This window comes from Rousettus aegyptiacus, unplaced genomic scaffold (genome assembly GCF_014176215.1).
Source record: "Rousettus aegyptiacus isolate mRouAeg1 unplaced genomic scaffold, mRouAeg1.p scaffold_m13_p_3, whole genome shotgun sequence".
In the NCBI taxonomy this organism is placed as follows: domain Eukaryota; kingdom Metazoa; phylum Chordata; class Mammalia; order Chiroptera; family Pteropodidae; genus Rousettus; species Rousettus aegyptiacus.
Genome location: NW_023416306.1, coordinates 34,829,026 through 34,855,292, shown reverse-complemented (window position 1 = coordinate 34,855,292; position 26,267 = coordinate 34,829,026). Strand labels below are relative to the sequence as shown.

At 39.4% G+C, this 26,267-nt stretch overlaps 1 protein-coding gene and 1 pseudogene across 3 annotated transcripts in view; one reads left to right on the top strand and one right to left on the bottom strand.

The window, feature by feature from the left end:
- Positions 1 to 26,267, bottom strand: part of FRMD3 (FERM domain containing 3) — a 274,804-nt gene that overhangs the window by 184,400 nt on the left and 64,137 nt on the right. The gene's annotated exons all lie outside the window — the stretch shown is intronic.
- LOC118601050 lies at positions 5,155 to 5,255 on the top strand (annotated as a pseudogene).

Below are 26,267 nucleotides of genomic sequence, written 5' to 3'. Positions count from 1 at the left end.
GCAATTACAGATGAGGAATAAATAAATATTTGAGGGCTGGATGACTCAAAGAAGGCTTGGAGATAACCTATGAATTTCATTTTAGAATGCTTCTCCTTTCCCTCGCTTTCAATAAAAGTGACTGAAAGATAGAGACTTAAACAAGCTGGAACATTTTCCCCCATCTGTGTAGTTTCTAAGTCTTTAAAACTAATTAATTGTTACTAACAGAACATGGAAGCAAACAGCAATAGGAAGCATTTTAACAGTCCTGCCAGAGAAAACTCATCTCTAACTTCATCTATAAAGCTCCAGTTCTAGGGGACAAAGGTGTCATTCCTCTGCCTCTTGACAGGTAAGAGGAAACTAAAAAGATGAACTAACAAGCCCTCCCTCAAGTAAGGCACACTCAGAACAGACTTGACAGCACACGGAGCTGTTCTGGCCTTCTGCTCTCCTGGCCAAACAGGGACAAGTACTGCAAAGAAGCAGGAAAAAGAAGCTAAAATATTCTGAGCACTTCAGAAATTTCCGGGCCCAGCGGAGAAGCCTAAAACCCATCAAGCAACTGGAAAAACAGGTAATTATCTGCCCATCCTGTTCCATTTTCTCACGCAATGTTCAGTCTTACGCTAGGATGCTCAGGAGGTGACTGTGTCCCTTTTTAGACATTCCGAACTACAGGGGTGGGCATGAGGACATGGTGGCAGAACAGTGAGGATGGGTGGGGCACCAGCTCTGGGAAACTGAAAGCAGCAAGGTGGGGGCTGAATGAGCGGGTCCACTCGAGTCCACACTGTTCAGTGCAAAGAAAGAGAGGTGTCAGTGGGCACTCGCGCCCCCACAGGAAAGGGCCGAAATGGGACCAGTGTAGATTCACCTGGTTCAAGGCTCCTTTTCTGACCACAATGAAATAAATTGCCTCTGAAAATACCTGGGATATGTATTTACCAACAGAGATTTTTGTATTTGTTTAAAGTGGTGAAGCATGACCCTTTGTGATGAAACAGCAGCTACTCTTTTACGGACAGAACCCCAAACTCTTCCCGGACGGCTGGCAAAGGAGTCCCACACTGAACTTGGGGCTGATCCAGACTCTGATTCTGACCTGTCATTTCTTAACCATAACTTTAGGCAAGTGACCTAACTCATCTGAGCCTCAGTTTCCTTAAGATGCACTTTAGAGGGTTGTTTTGAAGTGTGAATGTGAGAATTCACGTGAACCCCGGACATACGCCGGCACAATGAGGGCACAAAGCGAGAGCCTCATAAACATTCATTTGCTCATCCATCGAAGAGACTGTGCTGCTTTAAGGGAGGCCACCGGGAAGAACTGCACTTCCCAACCTGAACTTAGACGCCCGGATGTTAGTGATTGGAATGCAAACATAGTAGTCCATGGTCAAGTAAGTAGAGGCAACATTGGGTTCAACAAGGTAAAACCAGTTTCTTTGCTTGCTCAACTTCTCAGAGCCATTAATATGCTAATGCAATCTTCAGAGAAGACTCAAGCTAGGAAATAAAACATGCAACATTTCTCAAACTTAATTCTGCAAGGAACTCCTTTTCTGACATATACATCAGCATGCCCAGGAGAGTGTTCCATGGCCCATAGTTCAGGAAATGCTCATCTGGAACAAAGGTCAGTAATGCATGTGAAAGGCTGGCTCACCCAGCCACCCTGTGAGCTATGACATTTCCAGATTGGCATTAGGCCAGGCACTGTCATGATGGAGGAGACATTCTAGAGTCAGGAATAATGCTACCAGGACATAAGAACACCTCTAGTAATAGGAATGCCACACAAGTGGGGCCACTAATGTCAATCCATGGGAGGCCAGGCCCATCCCAGCTCCTCCTCATTAGAGGTCCAACACAATATCTATTAGGGGATTTTTTTGTTGCCATGACAACATATCTTTCAATTCATAATGTCAGATTCTCCTTACTGAAAAATCGTCTTTTGTGTGAATGGATCTATTTTGTCAAGTGTGGAAAACAGTACCATGAGAGCTGACTATTTGTCACAGGTGAAAAGGAAGGGTTTAGGGCTACATCAAAATTATTCCCATAAAATAATTTTTGCCGATATTGCTATGCTGTATTATAATTTACATTTGCGTAAAATGCCAACGGCCTCTACTCATAGCCCATCAGTCACCAGTGTTCTTTCGAAAGCATTCTCCAGTCTCCCTTTTCATTTCCCTTTTCATATCACCAACCCTTGTCACACTCACTGGGACCATAGCAAAACCTCCTACCCTCGAGGCCTACAATATTTCCCCTTCCAGAAGCTAAATCTTCCTAAAACAATCATCACTGCACTCACCCATTTAGAGACCTTTGATGCTCCCCTTTGCTTATGGCATGCCCAAACTCAACCCAGAAACTAGCACTTGAGGTTTTCTAACATGGTACTTCAGCCTCCCCTCCTGTCTGCCCCACATTCTTTTTCCCCACATTCTTACACTGACATGCTCAAGGCACTATGCTCACCTTGCTCCTTATCACCTTTAGCCTTTGTGTACTCTAGACCCCTAACAAAGATGTCCACTCCACTCCTTGCCAATTCTAAATGCACAAGAACTTCCAATCCCCGCCCAAGTCCAAAGCCTTTCCCTGTGACTCCAGTCCGATCCTTCCTCTCATCTAATCTCTATAGCAGGGTCTGTGCTCTCCACCTAGTGCTTCATTTTTTATTAACTTCTGTTGCTATTTAATTTTTTCTATTGATATTTAGTTCTATACAACTAAACTCCAAGTTTCTTAAGGACAGAAAGCACTTCATCCACTTTCTTTGTAAGCGCACTAACAATAAGAATAATGAAAGAAGGAAGAGAGGGAAGGAACAGGCTAGTCAGTAAGCTAGAGTGTGAAAAGTCATCCATGCCAAATTCCAGACTCCAAAAAACTAGAATGCAACTTGGCGTCCTTCAGCTTCCAGGTTCACAGCTGGTAGAAAAGGAAGCAGAAAAATAAATAAACTAGGGCAGAGTTATCTGTACTCAATATGACAACAAGGTGATGAAATCTTACAGCCATAAATTCCTGCCAAAGTTAACAACCTCTTGTTAATTTTCTTTCCTTCCCTAGAGGTTGAGACTGAGAACTTATGTTTTTGCATAAGTTTGAGAACAGGGGATTGTGTACTGTGTATTTGTTTATATCTATACACAAACACGAATAGCATTGAAAACACTTTAAAACTATTTACCATACCCTTCGAAACTGCAAACCCTCAAAAGTACAAAGCACAGTAAAAAATAACAGCATGGCGAGGCCACTAGAAATCAACAGGGTTTTCCCTCCCTCTGTGGAAGAATTACCACTCTTTGCTCCTGCCAGGGAGACAAAGCTGGGAATATGAGTCTCCTGAGTTCCCCTTGTCTCTATCATGTATTTAAACCCGTCCCCTGCTAAATAAAGTTACCATTCTATATCTGCTAGAGTACATAATATTGGATTCACACATTTTCACTCACTATCTGCTCAGAAAACGAAGCAAAAGTTATGACATAAGAAAACCCAAGGTTCTTGTGGTATGAGCAGGTAGCAGACTAGACTGCAACTCCAGCAGTGATCTCTCCCAGCTGCACATCTGAATGGCACCTGTTTCTGAGGCAATCCACTGAATCAAAAACCAGCCTTACTTACTTAAATATCGAAGCTTTTAAAAAAAGAAAAATAGATGTCACCTTCCATCAATGATAGGCAAACATGTAGAAAAACTGGATAAAATTTAAAAACAACAAAAAAAGATCTCTTTGCAGGAATCTAAGAGTTACCAAGACAACTAGAACCTGAAAGGGCGAGTTTTCAGAGTAACAAGCATAAAAGTTGCCCAGAATGCTCTCTCCAGACCACCGCTAATGCATTTGCTGATTTGTAAATTTCACAGGCAGAGTTGAGAAGCAGAGCAGAAACCGGCTGCTAGAGGGATGATAACGTGAGCAGAGCTGTGACCACTAATAAGGAGATATTACTGGAGTTCGGAGCTCACTGAAGGAGACCTGGCGGACGCTCCAGGCCACTGAGGGGCTACACCTTCTAGGTAAGAGAGACTAAATTAAGATGTTCTGCTCTGCTCTAAAACTCTGCCTGCCTGTCAGAAGCAAAGAAAATATCCTCTGTAGAAGAATATACCATCAAGAGTCTCCATAGTTTTTCATTTATAATGCTCAACATTCAATTAAAAATCACCAGGCATACCAAGAGACAAAACCAAAAAAAGAAAAACAGACAATAGAAAGAGTGTCACAGGTAATCCAGATATTGAAGTTATTAGACACAGACGTTAACTGATTAACATGTTTAATAGGTGACAGGATGAGACTATCACCAAAGAACTGGAATATGTGTGTGTGGGTGTGTGTGTGTACACACACACGCACATGCACACACATACATATATACACGCATATATATATGAAACATATATATATAAAATGATGGAATTCTAGAACTGAGAAATACAAAGTAATAAAGTAAATTAAGAATGCGATAAATGGATTTACATCGGACTACACCCAGCTAAAGAGAGAATTCATTTACTGTTGAATTGTACACTTGAAACTGATTGGATTTTGTTAATCAGTGTCACCATAATAAATAAAAATGAAGAGAGAATTAGTGATACGGAAGATGACAATTCAATAGAAAATGTCCAGGTGGATGATGAAAGGGGAAAAGAAAAAATCTGAAGAACCAAAATGAGAATAATTGAATCTATGAAAGAGGACAAATATTTATTAAGTAAATGCAGGCTAGACACAGTTGTTTTCAAGTTAAGTAAGCCTGATTTCGTAAGACATTCTGACTTGTATTTTATAAATTTGAGAGGAAAATACATTCATAATTGATATTTGAAAAAGCTTTTATTTTAAAAATATATTTTCAGAGTGCACCATACAGTATACAAATTATGAAGCCGAGCAAAAGAACATGATGGTCTCTGAAGTTGGGAAAAACTAGGTTCATGTGCTGTTGTCATCTCCTACCTGGACATGCGATGAGCCTCGATCTCCTCACCTATGAAGGGGAACAATACCTTCCTTACCTATGAAGGGCAATAATACCTTCCTTACCTGTGAAAGGGAATGATACTTTCCCAGAAAGCTACAGGGGAAATTAAATAAGTTAAGGTACATTAAGTATGCAGCAAAAACACACAAATTTGTGCTCATAGCACATATACTAAAATTGGAATGACACAGAGAAGATTAGCATAGTCCCTGTGCAAGGATGACATGCAAATTCATGAAGCATTCCATATTTTTTGGCTAATTGGAGGGCCAGAGGAGGGAGGAAGCATTGTTTTTGAACAATATAGATGTCTAACCAATGTACTGTATGCTAGAAACTAATTTAAATAAATAAATTTATTTTTCATAAAACACACAGATTAAATGACTGTTAATTTCCTTTACTCCTCTCCCAAGTCTTACAAATTTAAATGACATTTGCTGAGAGGGCAATTTATTCAATTTGGGTTACCTATGAATCAAATGAGCGTAATATATATCTATTTCAGATCCTATGACAAAAATATGTGCTGCATCCTTAGGTCAAAAATAATGAAGTCCATATCGATTAAAAGAAAATGCTAAGTTTTACCTGATTGGCTAAAAAAAAAAAAAAAAAAAAGTGGTGAAACTGTCAGAAATATTAAAGAACTGATTTGGTGAAAAGGGTGAGGAATATGCTCACCCTTTTAGGGGCGGACATGTCCTCTGGTTGGAGATGTTCAACAAAAGTTAGAAACCTGATCTTGGAGCACAGAAGAGAGGCAGAAGTGGAGATTGGGTGGATAAAGAAAATCAAGGGTTTGTCTGAGGCCACCATGGGAAAATGTACAGCAGGAAAAAAAGGGTCATTTTACTAAATATAGCCAGTGCTGTTGGAAGCTGAAGGAAGAAGTCAATGAGTTCCCACAGCCAGAGTGAGCATCAGGACACAACATGGCTCTCCTGGGGCTTACTTTACCTCATAAGTCACAGTTATGTCTCACTAACTAGTGGTTTTACAGCATCCTGTACTTTTCCTTTGTGGCCCCAGTCAAACTGTATTTAAGTAATTTAAGTAATCTTTGTGAAATGATGGGCTTATTGCCTTTCTTCCTAGACTTTATGATCCTTGAGGGCAGGACTATCTCTTTTTCATTCACCATCATATCCCCAGTATCTAAGTAGCAGAGTGTCTTGTAGGTAGTAAGCACCTTTCAATAAATGTAATGAATAAAAGAATGAGTAAAATTGGTTCAGTGGTTATGAGCCTAGAATCTTGCTGCTCAAAATGTGGCCCAACAGTATCACCATCACCTGAGTGCTTATTAGAATGCACATTTTCAGGTTCCACCCCAGACCTAATGTGTCATAGCCCACAGGTGATTTGTATGCACATAAAATTTGTAAACCACTGGCTCATTATAGGCATTTCTGATAGCTACAAAAGAAAACCTCCCTGTGAATAAGTGCAAGGAGATGAGGGAAATAATTTTGACTCGGGAACATGGATTCAACCAAAATTATTCAAAGACAACTAAGGATACGTATGACTATCTGACTGTTTGCCCCTAAATCGGAGGTTCTCACTTTGGCTGCACATTAGTGTCACTGGGAAGTCACATTAGTGTCACTGCCTCCCTCCCCAGAGATTGTGGCCCTTGCTGAGCCACAAGGATTTGTATAGCTTCCCAGGTGACTCTAATGCATAGCCAAAATTAAGAACCACTGCTCTAGGTAATTCTGACTCTTACAGCCAGAGCCTCTTAACTAGGTGTGCCCCAGACTGTAACCCAGCCTTTCTCTAGTCATGGGTTATGCCAAGCCGTAGGGCAATGGATGACCAGCTCAATCTTAAACCAATTGGCTGTTGTTGTCACTCAGAACCTGATCCTTTCTGATTCCATTCCTAGAACACAAAGCCTTTGTTGCCAAGTTCTCCAATGATTGCATTTCTCCCAGCCAATTATCAAGACCTTCACATGTCAAGGTTCAATTACCAATGAAGAAAAAGTTTTTGTCTCATTGATTGAGTCTGTAGAGCAAAAGCAATCCACCCTGCCCTAGTATTTCTAGATACTATCCACGGCTCAGCTTCTTGACCCTGAGCTTCAGTCCCCTTGCCATTCCTATCTTTGCTTTCAGGCTTCCTCGACGCTACTGACCTGGACTTCCGGTTGTCCATACTTCTCCCGCTCAATAGGGACATTCCTAGCTTTGGACCTTGTTTGGATCTTTCCTTTAAAAAAATTCCCACAATGCTTGTCTTTTCCCACTATGACTTGCGCTTCCAGTATAAGAAAAGCCATCGGACTCTCACCTCTCCAATGAGTTCATCCCAAAATACCAAATGTTTGCCCTGCTCAAATGTTTAGATTAATTTTCTTTGCCTGACCCACAGCCTTACGAGTATTTCCAAAACTGCCTTCCTTTCTTTTTTCTCTCTCTCTTTCACCCCAAAAACTACATCATGAAGAATGAAAGGTTCTATGTCCAAAGACTTATATTTCAATTTAGAATTGTCAATTTCTTAATCAAAGTTGAAACTATTCAATCCATTCTTTTTATGGCAATGGCTCAGAGAAAGCTGCCTAATCATAACTTAATCCCCTAAGAAGGTTCTAAATCTGGGCCCGTGACTCCTCATATGGGCTTCAGAAGGCCCGTGATGTCCTCCCCTTGGTTGTTACACAAATATGTATGGTGAACATATGTACACTTTTCTGCACTGGAAGAAAGATCTTCAAAAGAGTCCTAAAACACATGAAAAGATACTCAACATCACTAATCATTTGGAAATTGTAATTCAAAACCACAACGAGATATCACTTCACATGCATTCTAATGGCTACTATTAAAATTCTTTTAATTAAAAAAATGTTTGGTGAGGATGTGGAAAGAAGTTGAAACCCTTGTGCATTGCTAGCAGGAATATAAAATGGCACAGCTGTTATGGAAAACAGAATGCTGGTTCTTCAAAAAATTAAACACAGAATTACCATATGATCCAGCAATTTCATTCCTTGGTATATACCCAAAAGAACTGAAAGCACAGACTCAAACAGATATACGTATTCCCGTGTATATAGCAGCATTATTCACAGTAGCTGAAAGCAGGAAACAACCCGAATGTCTACAGATAGATAAATGAATACACAAAATGTATTTCGGTATACGGAAAAAATGTGGTATATCTTATTATTGGCCTTAAAAAGGAAAGAAATTCAGACCCATGCTAAAGCATGCATGAACCCTGAAGACATTATGCTAAGTGAAATAAGCCGGACACAGAGAGCAAACATTACATAATTCCACTAAAACAAGGTACCTACAATAGGTAAATTCATAGAAACAAAGTATAATGGAGGTTAGCAGGCACCAGGGGCAGGAGGTGGAGGGAATGAATGGGAAGTTGTTGTTTAATGGATACAGAGTTTCGGTTTAGAATAATAAAAAAGTTCTGGAGATAGATGGTGGTAATGGTTGCACAACAATGTGAATGTACTTAATGTCACTGAATTGTACACTTAAAATACCTAAAATGGTAAGTTTTATGTTATGTATATTTTACCACAATAAAAGACTCTTCGACTCAAAAAAATTATGAGCCTTCACAGAAAAAATATTCCCAATACACATAATTGTCCAAATATTAATAGGAATATTATGTAAATAACTAAAAATCAAAAGAAAAACATAACACAATAGAAAAATGGGCAACACACATGAACAGGCACTTTGCAGAAGGAAACAAATATAGCGAGTAAAAAAAAAAAAAAAAAAGGCAATCAAAATCAGTAGTGATTAGGGAAATACAAGTCAAGACCACAGTGAGATATCATTTTAAATGATCCAACTGGAAGAAGCTTTAAAGTTTGACAATAATAAAGGTTAGAGTAATGTGGATCCACAGGCTATTCTACGTCCTGCTAGTTAGCATGTTAGTTAATGCAACTCTCAGGGAAATAGTTTGATATTATCTCCTAAAGGGGAACATTCTCACACTCCAACAATTCCACTCTTAGATATCACAAGAGATTACTGTCAAAATACAACAGAAGACAAGTACAAAAATGTTCACGTTTCACAACAGTAAAAACCTAGGGGACAATCACAATGTCCATTGACAGGAGAGTAGATGAATAAACTGTGGTCTCTTCATACAACAGAATATTATTCAGCATTCAGAATAAATAAATTAAAACAACGTGCAACAACATGACTGAACCATGGCAACGTAATATTAAGTGGAAAAGAAAAGGTAAGTTTCAAAAGATTATCATTTTATAAACTGAAAGACTACTAAATTTGTTTAAATACTTTAGGAAAAGATGTAGATTCAAGGAAATATATAAAAAGAAAAGCAAAGAAATGATGAACTCGGAATCCAGGATGATGGTACCTGAGGTAGAAGCAGCATGAAAATGGGATTGGGGAGGGCACATACAGATGTTACTTATTGTTAAGGTCCCAAGTTCATGAATGTTTATTACGTTGTTATAAACTGACAAACAAATAAATAAGACGGTACCTTGCATGTTCCAATGACATGAGTGTACTAGAGGTATTTGAAGGAAAAACAAAAACCTAAGAAGAAAAGGGCTTTTCTAGGTATACTGATAAAAAAGGACAGTTCTCTTCCTAAAAGAAATTCTGCTTCCAGCTTTTTTAAATGATCATTGTTTAGAATACTACAACAGCAGTCGACCCAAATACTACAAAAGCACCATTAAAGGAAACCAGTAAATGTTTATAGAAATTTACATTAAAAAAATATGGAAGGGAGAACTAATCAAGTTAGAAAGGAGTACAATATTTACTTATTACAAGGTAAGTACGACCACTTATTTAAACCCAAATTCCATGCATAAAACTTTAGTTTGCCCAAAACTAAATAATTTTATGAGATGTTCAAAAGTAATCTGGAAAAGAGAGGCTCCAGTCTAATAAAGAAGGGAATCTTTGAAGGTGAAATAAAATTAAACCAGTTTCTTCTTCCTGTAGGGCTTCTGTGAGCCCTTTACATGCTAATGTACACTGTGATTACCAAGATTGTAGTGTTTCCCAAAAGGGTTCGACTACACAATCCTTTCTACAGAAAGCCAATCTCCTGCCTACAGAACACACTTGGGAAATTCTGTTGGATTTTTTTTTTTTTTAAGGAAGTTCACTAGGACAACGAAGGAGGGAAGCCTAACCAAACAGACATAAAGCTAAGCTGCTAAGCCAGCAAAAGTGAAGACAGCACATCGCTTGCACTTTGCGAGGTCGTCTTCTTTACGGCCCTTCGCGGTCTGCAGGATGGCTGCTGGGCCTCAGCCATTGCTGACAAGGCTGGTGCACGAGGAAGGTATTCATTTACAGGTCGTTTCTACCAAGTACATTTTTGGAAATAGCACCCCATCTGCTTGCAAACTTCAAAAAAATATTTATTTGCTGGATTCCCTACCAAACGATTTCAAAAATAACTGTGAAGCTTTCTACAACTGTGTGTAACTCACAAAATAGTAATGGACAAAGAGTTTTCTTTTTTAAAGACATCAATTGGTACTATAATCTATGTATAGATCGTCAACAGCATCCATTAAGTGTCTAGTATTGAGAATGCCAGAGAGAGGGCTAGTGGGATGTTGCCAAGATAAATCAGACGCCATGCTTTGAGTGATTATAGTTCTTTATCACTGACAACAAATATATAAATATATACATATATGTCATTTACAGTAGGTTGTGCTAGGTGTAGGTGATGAAAACAGGTGTAAAATGTGGCGTTACAAGTAACTCAAAAAGATAGGACCTATAAATGTTTTTAAACTTATAACAAGAGAATGTTTGGTATATATAATAAGTGCTCTGTTAGGATAGCTACTATTAAAAAGACAAAAGATACCAAGTGTTAGCAAGGATATGGAGAAAAGGGAACTCTAGTGCATCATTGGAGGGAATGTAAATTGGTGCAGCTACTATGGAGAACAGTATGGACATTCCCCAAAACCTTAAAAATATAACTACTATATGATCCAGAAATCCCATGTTGCAGTACACATCTGAAGGGTGTAAAATCAGTATCTCAAAGGGATATCTACTCTCCCATGTTCACTGCAACATATTGACAACAGCCAGGATATGGAAACAGCCGGAGTCACACAACACAAGCATGAACGCTGTGCCCACACCCTGCCCATGAGCTGTGTTTGTAAAGTTTAGAAGATGACAGAGAACGTATGATTCTGGACCAGGAGCTGTTGCAGGGGCATCTTGGTGTGGCAGGCAGCTCCCTGATCATGGCAGAAAGAGCAGAGCCATTGGCAGTCTGGTTCTACAGCATGAATTCCTGGAAGCTCAGCCAAAAATCCATTTTTGACCCTGCCAATGAGTCTGTGAGCTATCTACACCACTTAAGAAATCTTTTTTTGTTTAAACTAGCTATTATGGACTCTAACATCTGCAACTAAAACCTCGAATACAAATGTAAACCGTGGCACAATGTAAAAAAAAAGGATGTGAATTTAAAAATGTGTTGGTTATAAAGAATCCATGGGCCTGGACTGAGCCCACACATATCCCTACAGACGATGGGAAATGTGTTTCAGAAAAAGTTTCTGACTCTTAGGGTACACAACAGGCCTTCAGATTCACCAGAGAGAATTTACTCTGCCTTCTCAGCAGAAGAGAACTTTTCTGATGAAAACTTCAGAGATAAGTGCTTTTCCTTAAGAGAATATATTAAAAGACCTTTTTAATAATCAGTACAAAACTTTCCCCCACAATCCTTTATCAATATCTTTAAAGAATTTCCTTAAAGCACTTATTATCTGCTTCTACATTAGCTATGGGAAGGAATCTTATGGAAAGCCAGGCACATACACGAGCATGTTTCTCACCAATATGGAAAACGACATATGTACTGGAATTTTTCCAAGTCATAAAATCTCCCCCATCAATGACAAGGAAATGTGGCGAAGGACAGGGGAGTTAATGTGCAGACATGGATATTTTACAAATATGTTATCAGTTTTCAAAAGGCTATGAACTATCAGTGATTAGATAAGCAAAAGTCTTAAAACTGCTGAAAGAGAAATGATCAAGGCTTGAGAAATATTATTTGCATCCTAGCAAAATCAAAGCAGTTGTAAAAAAAAAAAAAAACAATATAGAGGAAAGCTATATCATGCAGACATATCTGTCTAGAGACACAGATAATCAAAAAATAAAGTTCAGGGCTGTTGCTATAAATAAACACATGTCAATGACTTAGCCCCCATGTGAACTGGAGGACTGCTGTAATTCTGTCCCTAGGGCCTCAGCCAGAGGAACAAATATTGATGACCAGTTCTGTCTGGACACTCACTAATAAATCCTCATCGAAACACTACCAGACAGATGAACCTAAATCGGAATTCTACACAGCAGGGCTGGGAAAAATTGTACAGAGAGAGACAAAAATCCTGAGTTACGCTGTGTGCTCCCTGGTGTGTGGAATTACATGTACTTATAGTTTATATTTCTGATGTTTAAATTCCCTTCAGTAATCTGATATGGAAAATCAGCTGTTTGGCCTTCGCACAAACATACATCTCATTAGACCGCAGGGTAATTTGTAAATAATTTAACAAGCACATGACCAATTTTCCGGTTCCTTTCTGATCTTTAGGAGATGGGAGATCTGTAAACACTGTGTTGTTCTTAACTGTTGCATAGCACTTAATTACATTAAGCGATTTCATTAGAAAAAAAAATAATAATAATTTAGAAGTATTTAAGTTCTTCCGATCATGAAATTCTGAACAAGAATGTCTCACATGTAAAGTTGGCTTTCCTACCAAACCTCTTAGGGTACAATGTCACCTGATCCCCCACTTCAGAGACAGATGAGAAACACCACCTTGAATCACTAAGAGTTTGCTCTGGGGATTGCCATCACCCAGACATGACTCAGGTCAACCAGAGAAGGGCAAAGAAAAAACAAGTTAGTGTGGAGTAGTATTAAGAATGTTAGACTAGGCATTAGAAGACCTGAATTCCAGTTCTCTCTCTCTCTCTCTCTCTCTCTCTCTCTCTCTCTCTCTCTCTCTCTCTCTCTCTCTCACACACACACACACACACACACACACACAGACTGCTTATATAAAAATTAAGTGAATTTAAATGAGAGAATACAAAATTCTCTTACAGGCCAATGATTCTTAAACACCTTCAAAAATCTTTGAAGGGACAAAAGCCCTTTTATCAGACTCTAATGTACAGTGTATATTATATATAGTATTTGCATAATGTAATACATAATATAATATATGTTAATATATTAATGTATAATCCTATAGCAAAAAATTACCACTTCCTTGCATGAGCACACATCTATGTTGGTCAAAAGTGAATAATATCCTATGTGTGTATTCACTAAATTACACCCAGAGGCACACTTTTAAAGTTTGAGGCCAATGGAGCTACAGAAACCTACTTTGCCTATTCATGATGCTGAGAACTCACCAAAGTTGACCACCACCAAGCATCTCTTCCAGGCTGTACACTTTACAATAGCCTAAGGTCTTGATCATCAGTGCCTTCAGAGCCCCCATGAAATCTACATGCAGTGGCCAGCAGGCAGAAAAAAAGAGAGATGTGCTTTTCCAAATATGGCAATCCAGGGTGCCTTCCATTCAAGTTGCCAAACCCTCCCTAGCCCATCTCAGCTTACATATTCTTCCAGGTAAGCCCACCTGGACCCACTGACCCATGAATCTATGTCTAAGCCATTAAACCTGTAACATAATAGGAATTTATCTTGTGTCTTTACTTTTAGTAATCTTAGTTAATGTTTCAATTCACACACACACACACACACACACACACATTTTGATAAGCAATAACTGAATATTCAACAATAAGCCTGAGGTTTTTTAAGCCTGAATTTTGAAACACAAAAGAATTGAAGTAAACTCTCACATTAACAATGATATCTTGAATCAACATGATGTCAATAGACTGACTGAATATGAATATCTCCCAAGAGCCATTATACGCATGTTTTGTCTAAGTATTAGTTAGCAGGGATTCTGGCAACACTGTACAGCAAATAGGATTATTTTCCATCTAACCCCTGCCATTCCTCTCATTTGACATGCTGCTTGCTTTGACAGAGCAAAGAAAAGAATATTAATGGTGTTACCCAAGTTATCATCAATAGGATGCAAAATTTATGTCAGTGGTAACGATCCCGTGGGGAAAATGCCATTAGCAATAAATTAAAAGGGTCACTGAAAAACCACCTTCCTAAATGAGTCAGGCAGATTTTGTTTAAAAGCTCTGCTAATTTTTCTCTTTGTCCTAAAAACCAAGACTTCACTACCTCCCTTCTCCCCATCCCCAAAAGCCTATCTCAATGGAATAAGAGAGAGCTAAATCCAATCTGTAGTATATTTCTCTCTACTTGTAGGAAATTAAATTTTAATATGAACGAACTTTTCCTCATCTCAGAAATCTGCCGAAAGGCTTCTGAAGACACAGGTGGGATGTAATAACACATCTCTAGGACTCTGCTGGAGCTGAACTTCAAACACCACTGGTGGGTAGGCTCTCAGCAAACGCATTTATTGCAACAAATATTTACTAAGCACTCCTTCCATGGCAGGCCTGGCTGCAGACTAGGGAAAGCAGATGTCCTGGGAGAGCCCTTGATCAACTGAGTCAGGGAGAGAGATTTAACCAAATATTACTCTATGGAAGGTACAACAATGAAAACATGAACTAGGACAGAGAAGGGGATGATTAAGGACCTTAGGGGAGTGTAAAGAGATTTCCCAGGGCCGAGTACACAGCAGTGGGACTTTGGGACATGAATAGGTTGGAGTTTTGGGGGGAGAAGGATAGACTCAGTGAAATAACACTCCAAAAATGATAAAAATCTCACCAAAATAGCTTCACTAGAAGCTTACTATGGCTTAACCATCCATCGCACAGGTCAAAATAAATTTTCATTCAGTTTCCAATCAAGAACACCAGAGGCTGAATTTTCACATATTAGGTGACAGTCAGAATAGAAAGAGACCCCAACCTATTAACCCTAACAATTTTTCCCATTAGCATCATTAGTCTCACATCTGGCTACATCAAAATATATACTGCTTTTGCCCCTTTTTGAAAGAAGCGCGCTAAACCAGTCAAGTTTTCCCACAATTCTATTACACTTACATAATTTACATACGACTAAATAATTGGCATTGAGGATACACACACGTCTCAGTGATATGCTCCCCTTCACCTCTGCTGCACACCAGTGCACAAAAGGAAGGACAGAAATAACAGTATTTTGGTTTGGAACCCCTTTGAAACACTTCATTCGGCGTTAACATTAATTTCACACAGCTCCACTGACTTAGCTATCCCTAAATGCAAATTTAGTCATGGTGCAGCTGAAACCCAGGTGGAAATGGATCAATGGTGAAAGAAAATACTCAGCTGCTTAAAACTACGGATTGGGACCCATGGGACTGCAAAAGAAGATAAACAGTCATTAAAGCCGCAAGCCGAATGTCTCCAATTTAGAAAAGGGGACCCTGTTTTTTAAAAACTCAATACTTCCACTTTTGTGATATCTGATTCATTCTCCTAACCTCATTTCATAGTCAAAACTCAATTTCTCCATAAAGACTTCTCTGGCTGATCACAAAGGTCTGCCCTCATGATGGTGAGGTTATTAAAGGCAGGCACTTTGTCTCACTCATTGACAAATCTCCTTCCCATTCCCCAAACTCAATACTAGACTATCAGCATCACACACACACACACACCCAACTAAATGTTTGACTAAAGAACATGAACAGAAAATGACTTTAGACACTGTGTTGCATAAGAAAACATTCAAGGAAAATGGGGAAGAGAAATTAGGCTATGAGTAAATGAATAAGCTATCAGACCAACAGAATGACTCCTCTTTGCCCCTCAGCTTGAATTCATCCCCACAGATACACGTAGGTATTTTTTAAATGACAGGGCGAATTTATGCTCAGATCTCCAACCATCTCAACAGTCCTCTCAAGTAACTCTGCTGTGACCCATGGCAGAAGCTCGAGGGATCCCCTATTAGGTAAGCAAAGGTGGAAGGCAAGAAAAGTATTCCAACTGCTGTACTATAGGGCCATGACGCCGTATTTTAGGGCCACTTGAAAGATGGGCATTTAGAATAAGAAAAACTAATATAAACTTGTCAGGAAACGCAGCAAAACCACCTGAACGGTCTGGCTGCCCACACACGATCAAAGACGTCATTTTCCTTTATCTCAGACACTGTGTCATTAGCCTTATATACAGCTATACCGAACTCACCATTTTTTAAATTATTCACTTCAATTCAGTTTCTAATAGCTGTGGGAAAATGATGTTTAATAGTTGCTGTTAAAAATAATAATGCTAAGCCCCTCGTCGCGGGCAAAGGGGCGCGGCCAGAAAGGGGGCCGCCCCTTCGCTCTTCAAGCAGGCACGTTGGTGTGCAACCTGGTGCTGGAGCGCTGGCAGACGATCTGCTTCTGGATGGGGCTTTCATACCTGGCGGAGCAGCTCCCTTGCTGCTACCTACTGAAAGTCAACCCACCACACAAGGATTTGTTTGTTTGTTTGTTTGTTTGTTTTAATAATAATGATAATAATGTTATTAAAAAGATAGCTGCTTGCAGGTATCTTCCAGGTAGATAATTTGCTAATCAAAATCTCAATAAATATAACAACCAAGTGCAATGAACACACAGAAAGAAGTGGGCTGGTTCCTTACATTCGGCCTCCCCAGGTCAGACACCCCCAGCTGGCCAAGTCACTGAAATTTCAAAGACAGAGAGGGCAGCCAAACTCCGTTCCATTCCTAATACCTAATAAACGTGACTTCTGTTTCCTGCCCTGCTTGTCTTCAATCCTCACACCTCTAAAATACACTAATGCCGACCCCCTCTTTATTTTCTATCACCTTCCTTTTTATCTGCTAATGGTGCCTTTCCCCACAGTCATTACAGTAACCTCCTTGTGGTCTGCTCATCCCAGAAGCAGCAACAACTGCAAATCTGTCAAAAGCACTAGACCATTAGCGTGAGAGCTCATCCAGGATGCACACTCTGGGGAAAGGTCGCAACGGAAAAACAAACAGATCTTTTTCTAACTCCTTTTGCGGGTCTATATTCTATAATGGAATTAATGTTTAATCTATTTGGCACAAAAGAGATCTGGAGAATGTAGGAGATGTGGACATTAGAATAACAAAATTCTTTTTGAAAAAAATGCCTTTAATGAGCTCTCTGTAATATATGGACTAATAGATTAACCAGTTTGTGAAAAATCCAGTTGGTTATTGCCTCCCCTCCTCCCTCGCTCCCTCCCTCTTCTCCCTCTTTGTCTCTCTCACACACACACATACACACATAGAGAGAGTTCCTTGTTGTTGCCAGTAGCAGCCATTTAGGAAGCAAGCATAACAAGTGAAAAATGCATGGAAAGTCAAACATTATATTCCAACAGATCCCAAAGTATGTCCTAAGTCCATTGTTTCATGAGGTGCTTCATTTTTAAAAAATTTCATGTCAAATCACAACTATATTTCACACTTGGAGAATCACAATAAACATTACCATAATGAAGGCTCTGTGAATCCCTGCCATTTAAAAAAAAAAAAAAAAAAAAGGAGGGGGTGTATTCAAGCCTGAATCTCCTATGAAATCCCTTTTTAGTGGAATACCTAAAAATTTTCTGGAAATCCGATTGCAACCAATTTGCAACCTCTTAGCTACCTGGATTATAGCATTTCAGTACAGGAACTTGAGACAAAAAGAAACCTGTTTAATTAGTGCACCGTTCTACCTGAAGTAAGAGTGAAGAGCTTCGATAGCACATTGAGCCCTGATCTAGAAAATCTCATACATGTGATTAGAGACAATATCAAGATGATGCTTGTAAGTTTCCTGACTCTTTGGACTCAATGTTCTGTCAGGGGTCTTGGGTAAGAGCTGTGCTGAGGAGCCTTGTCCAGCAGCATTCTAGCCCTGCCTAAGTGATGAAGCCTCAGGACACACCAGCCAGTGACCCCAACCCTCACTCCTCACCTCCATCCCAGTGAAAGATGCCACACACGGCAGAGGGCACCAGCTAGCACTCTCAGTCTGTGGTGAGTGCCAAAGGTCATTTGTCTGGAAGACTCTGCCAAATAGCAACTCAAAAGCTTTAGTCAACCCTTGTCCTTCCACACAAATCCTTGCAGGGCGGGCACAATGGAAAAAGGGAAGGTCGGCCAAGAAAACCACCTTGGAGGCCTCCTGACCCTGACCACTGGGAGGAAAGCGATCACGTTACACTCAGTCAGGATGTGGTATTTTGAGCCCTCCTCTACTTAATGGATACTGTTACCTGGAAAAGTTCTCCTCAAAGGGAATTAATATGCATCTGTAATACCAAATTCGGGATGGCAGGTGATGCTGGGAGAGAAAAAAGGGAATGGGGAAGAGAAGGGCGTCCACAAAAGGACTGCGTATTCGTGAATACCTTTTAATACACTTGTTAATGTGCTACTTCTCAAGCTGGATGGCAGTTCATGGTGTTTGTTATTATCTATTTTGTATGTACTTGTGAAATATATAATTTTTAATATGCATCATACTCTGGGCTCCCAAGAAAAAAGTCATATACACTAAGAGTAAGTCAAGACTTCTGTCATTCTCCTAGTCACTCCACAGCAATCCCTCCCTAAATTAATTAATGTCCTAAATGGAAGATATTTTGATTAAAGGCTCTTCCCCCTGGAACCTAAAACTGGCAGTGTGAGAGTTAAAAAAAAGATGACAACCACATCATGAGTCCTTGTTAACAAAGAAACAGTTCATGGAGGAAATGATAATAAAGCAGATGCAACTGACCATTCAAAACCTCATCTCATTGGACGATAATGTTTGGTTTGGTTTTTTCCCAAAATATTGGTCCCAAATGTATTGTATCAAACTCTGCTTTTCTACTGAGCTCCTTAAAGATATCTAGATCCCATAACTTTCTAGTCACTTGCGGGTATTAAAACAGGTTCGTGTGGGTATTTAAGACTCAGTCCTAATCAATTAAAGAGTTCAACTTCAAGCTCAAGTCAAAGCCTATGACTCTAGCAGCACAGTGTGGAAGGGTTCCTTTGTGCTCTGGCTCCTCCATAGCAGGGCCAGGAAGAGCCACAGGCGTACAGAATTGCAGCTGTCTGCCATTGTTTATCTCCCTGACCTTGACTGGCCATCCAGGCCTCTGGAGGACAAGAGCCTCGATGCTCAGCATTGATGCATTCCTTGAAGGGTTCTTCTGGGGTCTCCCCTCCACTCCAAGATGCAAGAGATGCAGCTGTGTGTCCACTTCTCCCACCATCTCTTCAGCCTCCACCAGCCACAGTTCACCAGGGGCCCCTAGCCTCATAGGCAGCTCAGCTCTAGCTCAGCTACATTCCTAGTAACCCAGTTGATTAATGGAAAATGCACAGAGCTTGCCCTCACAGCAGGTACCTCTTCGTCTTCTCCAATTCCCTTCTCCTCTGCTCAAGGAACACAGAAGTGGGACAGTAAGTCCAATGGCTAAGCCATCCTACAGAAAAATAGAATACCAGTCTCCCTTCCTGCAGATACCCCAACTTTACAAGTGATCGTTCTAGAGTCCCGCCCTTGACTTCAAGGAGGAAAAGCACCCGCTGCCTCTCCCTCTCTCCGTGAACACTGTCTTTACCCCAAAGCTACTGAGCACCCCCACATACTTCTTCCAATTAGCTTCTTACCATCCCAGGGGTTGGAAGGGAAGGAGGAAGCATGGGGGGGGGGCGGGTAGTGAGGGGGGGTGATAGTAGGGTCGCTCCTGTGAACTGGCCCTTTCCAGTAAGACCTGTAGGGAGGAGGCTGGCCCGAACGCTGGCACCTCTTTAAGCCTAAGAAGCGAGGAATTTAACATCTTTTATTGTCAGTTTTGTGCTCTAGCCCCAAGTCCAGGAAAACTCACTTGGTGTATCATTACACACAGAACTAGGCAGATTGTAGAATCTTTCTCACCCCTGCCATCCTTTTCTTTCTCATACTTTCCAACTAATACAGTGCTTCCCAAAACACTGGTTCAACAGACTTAATGCTGGCACATATAAAGAGGGCTCCATGGCTAAATATTTTTGGGAAATTCTGAGTTGAACATAGTCACATAGTCACATAAACAGATTTTCTTTTAACTTCAAGGACTTCTCAAAGCTTTTAATATGCCGATGTGACTTGTCAATTTACAAGACAGGGATGTAAGTGCAGCAGTTCTCAAACTTATTGTTCATAGAATGCCTATGAACATCTCAAAAAACAGACTTTGGGAGGTGTAGATTTTACCTGATCCAATCAACCCTTTCATGCCCAGCTCAAGACCCTCCTCTCCCCAAATCTTCAGGAACCTTCATAGTTCCCTTTGTGAGGGGCTCACTGTCTGTAACGTTTCTTGCCACCGTTAGTTAACTTGGATGTACAACTGACCCTGGAACAACACAGGTTTGAACTGCACAGATCCACACATACATGGATTTCTTCTGATAAATAAATTTTTAAAAAATCAACATTTTCAATCTGGAGGTAACTATAGGTTAAGCTGGAGTTATTAGATATGATTTCAAGTTGCAAAAATATCAACAATGTACACACTTAAATTTACCTCACAGAATCTTCCACAGAACATGAAAAATGTTCCATGTCTGAATATACATGTACATTTGCTTCCTGATATATACAGTAAGCATCTTTTCCGAAACAAAAATCATAGGGAATAAACTCAGCATTTACTTTTTTAAAAAAATGCTATTTGAAAATAGTAATTTTTGTGAGTGGTCACCATAAATAAATATAGAGATGGGCACATCCAGCTAAAGGCAGGAGAAAACAAATGATTATTTTCAAACGACACTTGTGATGATCACTTATTATCAATTCTGAGTATTTATTAGAGTAACCAAAAATGTTCTGCTTTGATTAAGGTTATTGATGGCTATGAACAAAATAGAAATGCTTGAATTTTGACAAGTTTGCATGCCTCAAGCTTACATGACATAATTCAGTCAACAAGTTCATAAACAGGTACTTTAAAAGCAAGAAACATTGCTTTACAAGTGAATTATTTTACACTGTGTTCCCCAAATATGGTGCATGCTCCACAATGAGTACCTGAAATAATTATAAGTGGTACACAAACTTTTTTTAATAGCAAAATCATGCTTTCACAGCATAAAATTTCCAATTTAAATAAGTTGGTTTATGTAATGGAAAGAAAAATTCAAGTAACTGTATAAATGGTATGAGATCATATAAAAGTGTGAAAACGGCAGAATAATGACTGAAGTTTGGAAGGCTGATGAAATACAACCCAACTTGTCAAATATGCTTTGTCAAGGACACTAGCTTGAGTTTTGTCATTAACTTTTACTTAGATGACAAGAATCTTACTCTCAGTATGACAAGAACCCGATCACCTTCTCAATCCTAAACCAACTTAGTTATCTTAAAATAAGATAAAGCAAAGCTCCCAAATTCCCCCAGTGTTAAGAATCATCAAGAAGTATTTGTTAAACTATGTATTCCTAGACCCCATCTCAGATCTACTGAAAACAGCAAATCTGCATTTTTTGACAAATGCCTTGCTGATTTCTATGATTAGGGAAATTCAGGATATATAACAGAAAGCATAGCTATATAAGTTCCATTCGATGGCAGAAATATGGTAGTTGAAGAAGAAGATTTTTTGAAGTGGGTGATAGCTCCATTTTTGCCACTTTATAACTGGCAATTACGAAAAAGAATGTATTTCATCAGGATCTGTAGTATACTGGGTTTTACAAAACTAAAAATAAATAAAACAAAGCACGGTGTACTTATAAAATGTCATCTCAATGCCCAAGTTAAGTACAAGCTTGAGGGAATTATGTACAATAATTTGTATTTGCATTTCAGTCCACATCCCAAAAGATGTGAACTAAAATTGTTCAGGTGGATAATGGAATTATCCTAACTTTTTTAATTTATGAGCACCTGTGCCCAAAGGATCTCAAAGAGAATTGGTATTGTAAGGACAAATGTTAAAAATTAAATAGAAGTCAAATTTACTGAGAAATAGACTACCCGAGTAAATTCCAAGTGGGACTAAAGCCTTGAGATAAAATATTTTGCACAACCTCCAAAATATATCTAAGTGGCTTAATAGAAATACTTTAAAATTCGAAAATCATTCTAAAATGTTGGAATTCCTTAAGGGCAAAGGATTTGGTATGAAAAAGACATTTACTACTTACCAAATATCCATGGACTCCTCCACATTCCTCAGGACCCTCATTTGGTCAGGGCCAAGGTCAAGCACTGGCCAGTGAAGTGTGAGGAGAAGGGACTGTCATTTCTGAGTCTAAACATTTAAGAGCTGGTGTGCAACCCTCTAGTGCTCTGTGATTCTCTCCTGCACAGACCTTGGTGGCTTCAATAATGAAGGAACAAGATGGAAACAGCCAGGATGGCTAAGGGACTGCATGAAGGACAAATGCCCTGAACAGTTGCCCAATTGCATTATATTTTGAAGGAGCAAGAACTGAGCCTTTGTAGTGTTGAGGCCCTGAGATTTCAGGGGGAATTTGGTGCCACAGCATAACCTAACTAATCCTAATACAGTCACCTAACTTCTCTGGTTTCCAATCAGAATTCTCCAGAACAAGGGTAATGTGTTCAGTACTCTGCTCAGGTCTTATCCACCACTAAAGCTAGATTTCTTGACAGCGAACTCTCTAAGCTTCTCATTACAGTTGAGAAACTGAAGCTCAGAAGTATTCAGTTCTTTGTTCTGGGCTACGGAGCATGCCAACAGAAAAACTAAAATTCATGTTCCTCAAACCTTTGGTGTACTATTTAGAAATTTCTTGAGAACTGTATAGTACTAGATTTGACATAGAAAATCAGGTCAAGAATCATTTTTAAGTAGTCATCTAAAACTCCATGATGGAAGACAATAGGCCAAAAGTTTTTCAGATTTACTTTAGTTCCACCTCCCATGATTATGGCAAAGGAAAGAGCACTCAACAAGTAATTTGGGCACACCCCTACGAGTCTCAGCCACTACCCAGCACAGGGCTATTTAAATTAATTAAAACTAAATAAAATGAAAATTATAGTCCTTCAGTCACACTAGCTGCATTTCAAATGCTCAATAGACACGTGGCTAGTAGTGTCTACTATACCGAACAGTACAGAATACTTCCATCATCAGAGTTTTATTGGACAGTGCTGGCCTAGAATACCCTGATGAAAGCCAGGGTAAATTATTCTGTATGTCCATTTTCTACTCGAGCTTATTCCAGAGCTGTTAGCATGTGTATAATGCATGCACATGCACACACACACATGCGTGCCCGCACACACACATAATGTCAATACTGGGGTGAGACCACACTTTGAGCACCATTGCTCTATCGACTCATTAGAGGTAAGACTCCTAAACGAAATCACTATCTTGGATGTTCACTGCAGCATTGTTCACAATAGCCAAGACATGCAAACAGCCTATACATCCAATGATAGATGTATGGATAAAGAAAATGTAGCCTATATCTAATAGAATATTACTCAGCCATAAAAAAGAAGAAAATCCTGCCAATGACAACACGGATGAAGCTTGATACCACTCTGATAAGTGAAATAATTCAGACAGAAAGATAAATACCGTATGGTCTCACATGTGGGATCTTTAAAAAGCTGAAATCTTAGAAACAGAGTAGACTGGTGATTGCTTGGGTCAGAGTGGGGGAAGAATGGATAGATGTCGATCAAAGGGTACAAACTTCCAGTTATGAGTAAGTTCTGGAGATCTTAGTAACTATATGGTAGCATGGTAACTATAGGTAACCATACTATATTATATACTTTAAAGTGATTAAGAGAGTAGATCTTAAATGTTCTCACAAAAAAAAGGGGGGTAATTATGTGAAGTGAGACATGTATTAACTAAAAGAAAAAATGTTTTCTTAAAGAGGGAAGTCTCCTCTGTCTCATAGAGCTTTTTCTCCTTTCCATCTCTATTGCTGTGATCTAACACAGGAGGCCCAATGCATATTTGCTAAATGACTGAGTCAATTAATTAGTCTATGCAGTTGGCTAAAATGGTTGCAGGATTAATATATTCTTTGGACTCTAACAAGATGCAAATATCTAGAGACAACAAAACAGGAGTTTGGAGGGGAGGAGACGTGTGGAGAATGCAGGTTAGCTTCTCTCTAGCACTTTATAACTTACAATTCAATGCTTTATAATCATCTGTCAGTTAATTCTTAGGCATAGTTCTGGGCGAGATACAAAGTTAAACAACTGAAATTCCCTAACTAGAATGATTAGGTCTGTTTTAAAAATTAACTTGCAAAGTATGCATAATATATATTATGTCCAGATCAAAATTATCAAAAACTAATCTAGTTTGTTCTGATATTAATTAAACAATATTAAAGGACAGTAAACGATTGTTTTTCTACGGTTGCTTTTCTGTAGATCTTACGCCATACAACTAGAGATTTTTCTTTGAAAAGTCTACTTAAAAACTATTTCTTTATATATCACAGGAATCAGTAAATATCTGTTGAAAGGAGGAAAAATAAATGTGGTGAAGATGAAGCAAGACTCCTTATTTTACATATAAGGGACCACATTAATTTTTCAGAGAGCAGAACTACATCCTAAAATTATTATCAATATAGAATGTTCTTTCATTATAATGCATGCTGGTTACAGAGCTGAGCTACCAAACTAGTGGCTATAACTTGCAATTTCTCACAGATATAATTACCCACACCTTTTCTGTAGAAAATAATACAAATGTGTCAATAATTACATTATACAAAACTATGCATTTTAAACTGAGCAGTAGGGTAGAATATCACAGCGCATCCCCACCATGAAAATCCATATTTGCTGCCTCCAGGTAATAAGGTGATTACTATGTAACAAGCGGCAAGGCAGCCACATCTCCTATTTGTTCCTGGGAGGAATTCCTTCTTATTGTTCGTGAGACTTCATTTCCACCCCTGCAGCAAGTGCCCACATCGAGAGATGCATCTGATTATGTGACTCCCTGCACTTGAGTAGAGAAGGAAAACCAATTCCAAGTTTAATATGATCCTTCTTTCTCTGTAATGAATTTACCTCCTCTTTCCCACTTCAGTTCTAAATGAGGTACGATTTCAATCAAGCACCAAAATTTGTTACTTACGGAAGCAACCTCTCTCAAGTGTCTGAATCGTTAAGTTGTTTTATTTATATATTTATGTGTCTGTTCTGGAAAGGATTTAAGGCAGACAGCATTAACTATTTCTACGTACGTAGGAGCCTCAGGGATGGCTCACAAGACTGGTCAATGTCAACTGGGGAGAATATATGTCAATTTTTTTAAAAGAAAAAGGTAAGTTATTCAGCCAGCAAAATCAAGTTTATTCGGGAATAGCAGAGGGATTGCAATTTGAGACAAGCAAGCTATGGTGAACCACAGACAAGCCCTAAGAACAAAGGAGAAGAGCTGTCCTTTTACAGAGAAAAAAAGGAAGTTGGAGGGAGCTGGTTTCAATGAAAGTTCATTAAAGGAAAACGGAGAGTTAGAGATTATAGCAGCTTCTCATTGCTTGTAGGCAAGTGCAGCTTGCTGTGGCCTAGAGGAAATTTTCCTTCTTCCTTCTGGGCTGTGAAAGCTACAAGGAATGGCACATATGTGAGGGATCTCTCTTCGTGGCTTATGGACTCCATTTACTCATTTTCACAAATGTAAATACCTAAGCAGGGGCCGCACAGACTTCAGGTCCAAAGGAGACTGCATCCGAGTTAATAAATATTTACTGGAACCTGTTATGTACGAGGCATTGTGCTAGGATCTGGGATTATAGTCATGAGTATGACAGAGGAGGTTCCCACCCCTGATGGAGCCCACATGCTAAAGGTGCACCCAGCACCAGAAGGGAAGGGAAGGTGCCAGGTTCCCTGGCAAAGCTAAAGTCTAGCTGGAGAAGAGATGTTCTAAGACTTGATATCTCCCTCTAACCATCTAAATAACCATCTTTTGTAAGAGAAAAGAGGCATCCAGTGTGGCTATGGGCCATAAATGGGTACACTAGATGAAAGATATGGGTCAACAGAAGAATTTTCAAATAAATAGACTTGTCCAAGAATGGAGCAGACTGCAGTGTAAAGTATCGAGCTCCCAACAGTGGGAAGTTCTGGCAAAGGTGGAGCGAGTCACGTGGTACGCTGCCAGGAAACT